The sequence below is a fragment of the Physeter macrocephalus genome, unplaced genomic scaffold (assembly GCF_002837175.3).
Source record: "Physeter macrocephalus isolate SW-GA unplaced genomic scaffold, ASM283717v5 random_157, whole genome shotgun sequence".
Classification (NCBI taxonomy): domain Eukaryota; kingdom Metazoa; phylum Chordata; class Mammalia; order Artiodactyla; family Physeteridae; genus Physeter; species Physeter macrocephalus.
In genome coordinates, this window is record NW_021145465.1 from 11,525 (window position 1) to 19,977 (window position 8,453).

Consider the following 8,453-nt stretch of genomic DNA (forward strand, 5'->3'; position numbering starts at 1 on the left):
CCCTCCTGTAATGGCTGGCCATTTGTCCCCCAGCAGGGCTAAGCTTGGAGTCTGCCATCACTGAGGTCATCACTCAGACACACCTGGGCATGGATCTTGGCTCTACTGCCATTTGACCTTGGGAAAGTTCCTTAACACCTCTGAGTCTCAGTTTTTTTTGACTGATGGGGATAGTGATGTTTTGCCTGGCACAAGGCACACAACGAAGACTAGGTTTCTTCCTTCCTTGCAAAATGACATGTTACTGCACTCAGAAACAGAAGGTCAGACAGAGTGAGAGGAAGTCTGGAACATTCTGGGCCCACCCGAAGCAGACAAATGAAATTAAGCTACCACATGAAGAAATGGAGCAAGAGACCTTCTAGTTTCAGGTTTGGCGATCCCTCAGACAGAGGGCCCCCAAGCCAGGAGCTTCCATCCTGGGATAGTAGCACACACACACAGACCTCTACAATAAACTGCACCAACTTACACGTACAGATCAATATATCAGAACAAGAGAGAAGGAAGCAGGCAGGGCAGTTTGCCAAAGGCAGATTCTGTACATGGGCTGTTGAGCTGAATTTCTGGTCCAATAAATCAATCTGCCTTAAAAGAGCTCTTCCAAGTCCATGACTGTAATTGGAGCTACCTTTCTCACGGGTTGTTTGTTATGTTCAAGGTCAGGTGACAAGTACAGGTCTTCAGAGTCACACACAGTCACTCTTCACCTGCCTCTGGAAAAACTCTGCAATATCTGGAGAATCAGCTAAGAGCTAGTCTGTCTGCAGGTGGTTGAAAAGTTGGGAGAAATAGGGCTGGGTTAACCCCTGATTTCTCTCCTTATTGGATCTCTAGGCCTCACTTCAACATTCTCACTAGGATGCCTCCCCTAAAACCAACATCTCCATTAATTTGCTATTTGCTGAGTCTTGCTGTAGCAGAGATACCTGGGCACCAGCCCAAAAAAGAATCAGATAATAATAACGGCTGCTGTTTATTGAGACCTGATTCGGTGCCAGCCAGTGCACCAACCATGCATTTCACATGTGTTACTTCGTTTAAATCCACAACAAACCCGAGAGCCAATTCCACTGGGTGTCTGTTTTCACAGATGAGAAACAAGCCCAGTGAAGTTAAATAGCTTGCCTAAGGTCATAAAGCTGGGAGTTGACACAGTCAAGATTAGAAGTGAGGTCTTTCTGACACCAAAAGCACTTCCTAAGCAAGAAGCTACACTCTGGATCTGACTAGTAGATAACTGGTTGTCTCATCATCAAGTCTCACCCATTGTTGGCCTACTTATGTGAAGGGCTGTGCATGAATGTGAAGCAATAGTCCCTAGTCTCACAGTATCCACAGGGTACTGGGGGAAGGCAGAGAACATGCATGTAAGGATTACTAACATCTCCAGTGCCATATGAACCTGTACCGAGCCCACTAGTGGAATTTGATGGAGAGAGAGCTGCCTGTGGACAGGTAGGGTCAGGGAGTATTTCTTCCAGCAGAGGGGACCTGAGCTAGAGTGAGGTCACTCCAGACTTGATGGTTGAAAAGGATGAGGAGGGCATTCTAGTTCTCCAGGGTGCCATGCGGCAAAGGCAAGGAGGTAGCAATGGGCAGAGAGCTCAGGAGCACTGTGTTGGGTGGGGAGAGGATTTGTGAAAAGCAGTGTTGGGAAATAGGCAGGACAGAAGGCTCAAGCCTGGCTGAAGGCTGATTTCATTCTACTGCCAACACGAGGTTTATTTGAGAAGACACCCGCGATTGTATACAAGTTGGAAGGTGACCAGTCCCTTCACTTGTTTAAGTGCCCACATTCACGTGTCGGCAGCGCCCCTCCAAGGCAAGCTTTGCGGCTGCCTTCTCTCGGCTTCTCCTAGGCGCCCAAATGAGCTGTTCAGGGATGGAAGTGACTTAGGAATGGGGCAGTGTCTCCAGAAGGCTAGAACCAGATCTTCAGGCCATCACCCCCACCGTCTGCTCAGGCCAGGAGCTCGATATGGGGGTGTCCACAGGGGGCCAGCATGGATCTTTCTGTTCTCAGTAGAAGAGCCCTGTCACCAGCAGCCTCGATGCCAACGGTTCCTTGCTCACCCCTCCCACAAGAAAGGTGAAAGACCCTGGCCAGAGGACCTTTATCGTAGAAGCGTTAGTGAGCAGACCCTGCTTTTTGGAGATGTTTGTAAAACCTGGTAAGTAACGGCCCCCGCAAGCTCTTTATTCTAAGAGCAGTCCGGACACCTTGGCCGTGAGTGCCTGCTTTGGGACTGTGCACCTGACCTGCATTTCATCAAGGATGGAGACAGGTGAGAACCCAGGGGCCGGGTTTGCGCTAGAGAAGGTGGAAAGTCATCTGCACACCGTATAAACTGGAGCAGCCGGCACTTGGAGTGGGGAAGAAGTTTAATAATAGTAGACAAACTTCCTTGGAAAGGGGTGACCTAAAGGGAAACCGGTTATTAGGGGAAAAAAACACCACCACTGCTTTTATAGTAACCCTCCTCAGTCTATAATGAGAAAACCTCTCTTCGGTGTAAACAACCTCCTAACATGAGTCACCCCAAGACCAGCTCCCAACCCTCAGCCCAGGAAGCAGGGCACAGAGAAGCAGTCAGGTGTAAATTATAGGAGCCTTTCAGGGCAGGAAGCACAGGGAGTTATAATAGTAAATTAATTTCACATAGTGGGATTAGCAGTTAAATAAATAAATAGCAGTCCCGCTGCTAACCCTGCCTGGAATGCTGAGTGTCTGTCCCTTTGCCAGGAGACAGAAAAACCCTAACGGCTGAGCAGGAATCAGGTCACAGCACTGTTGCCTACCCGCGCTTAAGGACACCTCCTCTGGAAATATAAGGCAGGGAAATGTTTGTGTTTGAAAAGACATTCCAAGTTGGGAAGAGATGTATGTGGGGGGAAAGCAGCCTCCCATCCACGTTTCGGCCACCTTTGATGGTGGCCGTGATGCCCCATGAGCCAATGGAACCCTAAATGCAACCGAAACAGTGGCAGAGGGGTCCCCCAGGGCTTGGGGTGAATCGGGGGCAGTGAGTTCTAAGGACGGACCCATCAGGAGCTTCCATTCCAGGCTCAGCATGTGTTGGTTTTATTTTTAAATTGTCAACCTCTTGTTTGTTTGTTTGAGCTTCTTAAGGCTTCTGCTCCTTTCACAGTTTGAGAGCGACCTCTGCTCAGGCAAGTGGAGTGCTCGGTTCTTTGGGACCCTGGGGGCTACGGGGCACAGTGGGGAGACCAGGGTTTGAGGTATGTCGGGCCAGCTAGGTTCCTCATCTGCAAAGTCGGGTTAGTCAGACTTCATGGAGTTGCTGCAAGGACTAAAGTAAATTAAGTTAGAAGCAAAAAGCCCCTGATCCGAGCTCTGCCATGCTGAAGGTGAACACATCAATTAATAGCAGCTCCCTTCCCCCCACCCCTGCTTCCCATAAAACAATGGACCCAAATAAGAGGATCTGTACTGGACACCAAGGAGTCTGTCTCAGTATCAAAATCTTCCTAACGTGGTGAGAATCCCCCTCCCTTGAGGTAATTCTCGGTCAGGACCTCCAGGGATACTTCACGAGGCCGTGATCATCACTCTGCCTTTGCCTAGAACCTTGAGCTCAATCAAGGTGGATCTGCACCCCGAGGCTGCAGAGGGGAGGCGGTGGGGAGGAACATTCTTCTGAGTCCTTTAACCAGGGGTTCCTAAACTTTTTCGACTATACCCACTTGGGCAGCTCCAAAGAACACCAACGTCCCACCTATTTATTCCATGCCTCTCCTGAGTTTGGTAGTTAGGGGAATGAGCTTAAAGGGAAGGAGGTGAGAATCGCAGAGGAGCCCAATGAGTTTGTTGCACTGAACTTGTTGAACATGTGACATCAGACTCACTCCCCATTTGTATTAAAAGAGAAGAGCCTGACATACACTGGATTTTACATCGTGAGTGAATGGCCTCTGGTCTGAAAAACAACCCTACTTAGGTTTATTACACTAATCTAAATTGTGAGATGCGAGTTGCTAGAATAGCATAAATCCACAGGCAGGCAAGACACTAAGGAAGTGTGCCTACACTAGAGTGTGGCCAATGGGGCCAGGTTGCCCAGATTTTCCCAGTTTTAGCACTGAAAATTCCACATCCTGGCAAAACCCTCAGTCCTGACCAGACTGGGATGGCTGGCTGTTCACTCTACCATACAAGCAAACTGTAAGGGATTGTGCGTCTATCTCCTTTAGCAACTGGGATCTATAAGGGATTATTTACTAAACTACAGTTCATTTATATCCACGTCTGAATGGTGGACTTTTTATAGAACCAAAATACCCACTCTAGGACAAACCAAAATCTCTCATCAGACTAAAATGGATAATGAGGGCACAAAACCAATAGTGACTTATAAATAAAAAGTATGAATAACAGCTATTGGAAACCACAACAACTCAAAATGAATGCCAAGCATCCTTCCAAAAACTGGAGAAATTCCGCCGGTGTATAGCCTGGAATAACAAATTTGAATCCTTGGTGAACCCTGCAAACACGAAGTTTAGCTTATGAATACCAAATTCTTGAGGGTTACTGTCAAGCAGCCTTTAATTCTACGTGAGAAGGAAAGTGTATGAGTCACCTGCAGGAACCAGGAGAAAGACTGGCATTCCTGGGTCATTAATAGTCCTCAAAATAACACTTAGTTCCCACCAGTGTCATGGCCAACGCCTTCAAAGGCACTGCATTAACTCATTTAATAAATGAGAAAACTAAGACCCAGGGAAGGTAAATGACTTTTCAAAGCTATGATTGTCATGGAGACCCCAAAAAGATTTTCTGAGTATTATAGAGGTGTGTTAGAGAGCAGAGTTGTAGGATTTTCAGATACTTAATCTGTCCTATTTAGTCACTCCCTCCAGATACATCTAAATAGTGAAAGAGGATTAATTCAGTTGGTCCCCAAAAAAGGTATGTTGTGGTTCTAACCCCCAGTATCTGTGAATGTGACCTTGTTGGGAAATAGGGTCTGTGCAGATGTAATCCAGTTAAGACGCAGTCATCAGGGTGTGTCCTAATCCAGTATGACAGGTGTCCTTATGGGAAGAGGGAAAATGAGACACACACGCAGGAGAACACCACGTGAAGACACAGACACAGAGGGAAGACGGCCATGTGAAGACAGAGGCAGAGATCTGAGTGATGCTGCCACAAGTCAAGGAACACCTGGGGCTACCAGAAGCAAGAGGCAAGGGAGGATTGTCCCCTAGAAGCTTCAAAGGGGGTACAGCCCTGCCCACACTTTGATTTCCAACTTCTAGCCTCCAGGACTGTGAGGGAATACATTTCTGTCGTTTTAAGCCACTTGGTTTGTGGTACTTAGTCGCAGCTGCTCCAGAAAACTCACACAAGACCTCTAAGTGGCTCTCAGCCCCCAGGGGCTGGGTATCTGGGGAACAAAAGAGGGAGGGACAGTTCCTCATCAGTGTCTTCACTGTGTCTTTCCTGTCTCTGTGATAGCAACATCAGAGTGCTTTGGAGTCTCCCTCCCTCGGGGTTCGGGGTTCGGGGTGGGGGCACACAGCTCAGGCATGGAGAGGGTGGATGACGTCTGGGCAGCAGGAGGGTGGGGGGCCCTGGCAGGCACGCTCCCTTGCTCACTGAGGGTGCTGTTCTTGGTCAAGTGCTTCCAGGAGGACCCCTTGACATTTTCCTGTCCACACGCCATTTGGCAAGGGCACTGGATTCAATGAGCCATCCTGCCCTTCTCTGTTTTTTTCTAGGACAAAAGCAAATTGCTCATCAGATTACCGGGGGAGGGGCTACCTCTGTGGAAACTAAGATTGCACATTATTTTGATTTCAGGTTTAACATCTTACAAAGCAACATACGGACTTGGTTGGGTTACAAACTGCTCTGTGATCTTACTGCCTGTGAACTTCCACCCAGAGGAGAGAGGAAGCTTCCCAGGGCCAGGATGGCACCAGCCAGTGCAAGGTCGATGGTTATAAATATTCGGCAGACACAGAGTATGATTCTAATTTTATAAAATAAATGTACTTACATATGTATCTGTATATGAAAATACCTGGAAAGGAAACACCAAATGCTATATATCTGGGTAGAATTATGAATGTTTTTATTTTACTTTAATCACTTTTCTAATATTGCTACAATAAACTCTAATGGAAGGAAAGTTGTAATAAAACTAACAAAAGGAAAACCACCCATAGTTACAGCTCTTGAGCACAAATGCTCTTATTATTTTGCTGCCTGATGGACAGCTGAAAACACGCAGAGGGCGATAAATGATATAAGTACACATAATACGTAACGTTAACCCTTTCTTACTCTGTAAAGGAATAAAGAGAGCTTTTTCCAGTAAAGCACTTTTTTTCCTAGCTGGAAACACATTATCCTGTGTTTACAAAACTGTGGTTTCACTTGAAGTCATCACAAGCATCTCCCCATATTGTTCTAAACCCTTCATTCTTAATAATTAAAACATTTAATAGGTGCATAATAGTCCCCTAAATGTATAAACCTTCATTTACTTAGTCCCTATAATTGGACATTTTAATTTTAGGTTTGGAATTTTAAAATTAGGAATTTTGTGTTTCACTTCTAACATCAAAATTCAGAGTGCCAGAGAATTTACAGGTTGTTTTATGTCTTTTAATCCCTTTTGTTTATTTTTATTAATAAGCAGTAATTTACTCCGTAACTCTCTGTGGTTCATATGCATGTGTTTATTTATGTCTCATCAAAGTGTTATCCCCCTTTCTTTAAATTACAACTTTTTAAACGTCTCCAGCATTTTGTGTCCCAGGATACACTTTGATTTGCCCGCCCCTGTGGGATGGCAACTTCCCTTCTGCTGAAGCTGAAAGAGGGTTTGCAGAAACTGCTTTAGAGCTGAGATTCTCCTAACATGTCTGGTCCGTGAAGTCGGCTGCGCCTGGTCCGAGGGAGGTGGGGCTTTGCTGGTCTGCCTCCGCCCTGTGCTCCCGCCAACACTCACGATCTGGAAATCAGCCGAGTTGCAGCTTGGTTGTTTGGCGGAAGCTTGGGTTTGGGCCTGTTTTGCCCCATACCAGCCGGGTGGCATTCATGCCACTATCCTGCACTTTGCTACTAGTCTTGTTGGAATGAAAGTGATTTTGAATATCAGGTGATATTGAGTAAAAGAATACTGTTTCTGCCACCATGCCTCCACTTTCCTGAAACCCCAGGGCTATTTTCAACTTGAATCCTGCCCTTCCTTCACCCATATGACTGCCCTGCCTTTCTGCAAGGAGGCAGCTATGTGACATATGTCACTCTTCATCCCGTGCCTGTGGCCAAATCACCGAATGGTCACTACATTTTTTCCGGCAAAGCCTGGACGCAGCGCTGGTTGGCAAGACACCTGAGGAAGAAAACTATGTGATCCTTGGACTCAGTGATGTTTCGTGTCTTTTCCAATGATGATATTCTGTGAACCTCTATCCAAATCTTTCCACTTTCACCTTTTTAATTTAAAATCTGGATTGTGTAGGATTGCAGTCAGAACACGAGAAGTCTCTGCAGTGACACAAGTCCTTACGTGCAGGGAGCGGAGCCTCCCAGGACCGGGCAGTGTGAAGCGGGAACAGCCTGGAAGCTGGAGGAAGAGGATCTGGGAGCGGCACGCTGACAATAAACCCAAACCAGGTGAAACAGGGACATTTCCTTAACCGCACTTGGCTAAGGATTTTTACCAATTCTTGGTGAGGAGTGAGTGGAAATTAATATCAGAATCCCACTGTATATCTGTACTTCACAGTATATAATTATGCTTGTTTACTTTACAGTAAGCTAAGATTCTCATTCCAGAGTGAAGATTCAGACCGTCTCAAACAATTCTTTTGCTGTCTTTAGAAGTCCTACAGTAAAAACATTATTGGATATTATTATAACTATAAATCTGTAATGGAGGGTCCCCCAGGTGACTGACCAAACAAGATTCCAAGTCCCAAAGTGAGACCACGAGGTTAACAGGACCCTTTCCAGAATGCTGCTTTAATGATGCTTAGTTTCGAACCAAGGGTACTACATGTTACAGCAGCATCAGAGGGCTTATGCATGCAGGCATGGCCTGCATTTATTGAGCACTTACGATGGGGTGGGCATGTGCTGGGTGTTAGGGATACAGACGAAAATAAAACAGAGTCCATAACCTCAGGAAGCCTCTGGGAAGTAAATAAGCAATAAAAATGTGAGTGGGCATAGGATTTTAAAGAAGAGAGGGTCTGGCATAGTCACTAAGGGACAAGGATATGGAAGACAATGAGAAATAATTAATAAAAAGACTATGTTAGACCAAGCCCATCTTGCGACAGACCAGGTCCATGGAGCCTGTATGAAATATTTAGAATAAAGAGATGAGGGCTTCCCTGGTGGCGCAGTGGTTGAGAGTCCGCCTGCCGATGCAGGGGACACGGGTTCGTGCCCCGGTCCGGGAAGATCCCAC

The 8,453-nt window shown here is 46.4% G+C and overlaps 1 long non-coding RNA gene across 1 annotated transcript in view; it reads left to right on the plus strand.

Moving 5' to 3' along the window:
• The first annotated feature begins 5,836 nt into the window (after nt 1–5,836).
• The window catches only part of LOC114484929 (uncharacterized), a 15,509-nt gene continuing 12,892 nt past the window's right edge, over nt 5,837–8,453 (plus strand). The window contains exons 1-2 of the long non-coding RNA XR_003678301.1: nt 5,837–5,991; nt 7,500–7,654. This is a non-coding gene — a long non-coding RNA (uncharacterized lncRNA). The remainder of the gene's footprint in view (nt 5,992–7,499; nt 7,655–8,453) is intronic.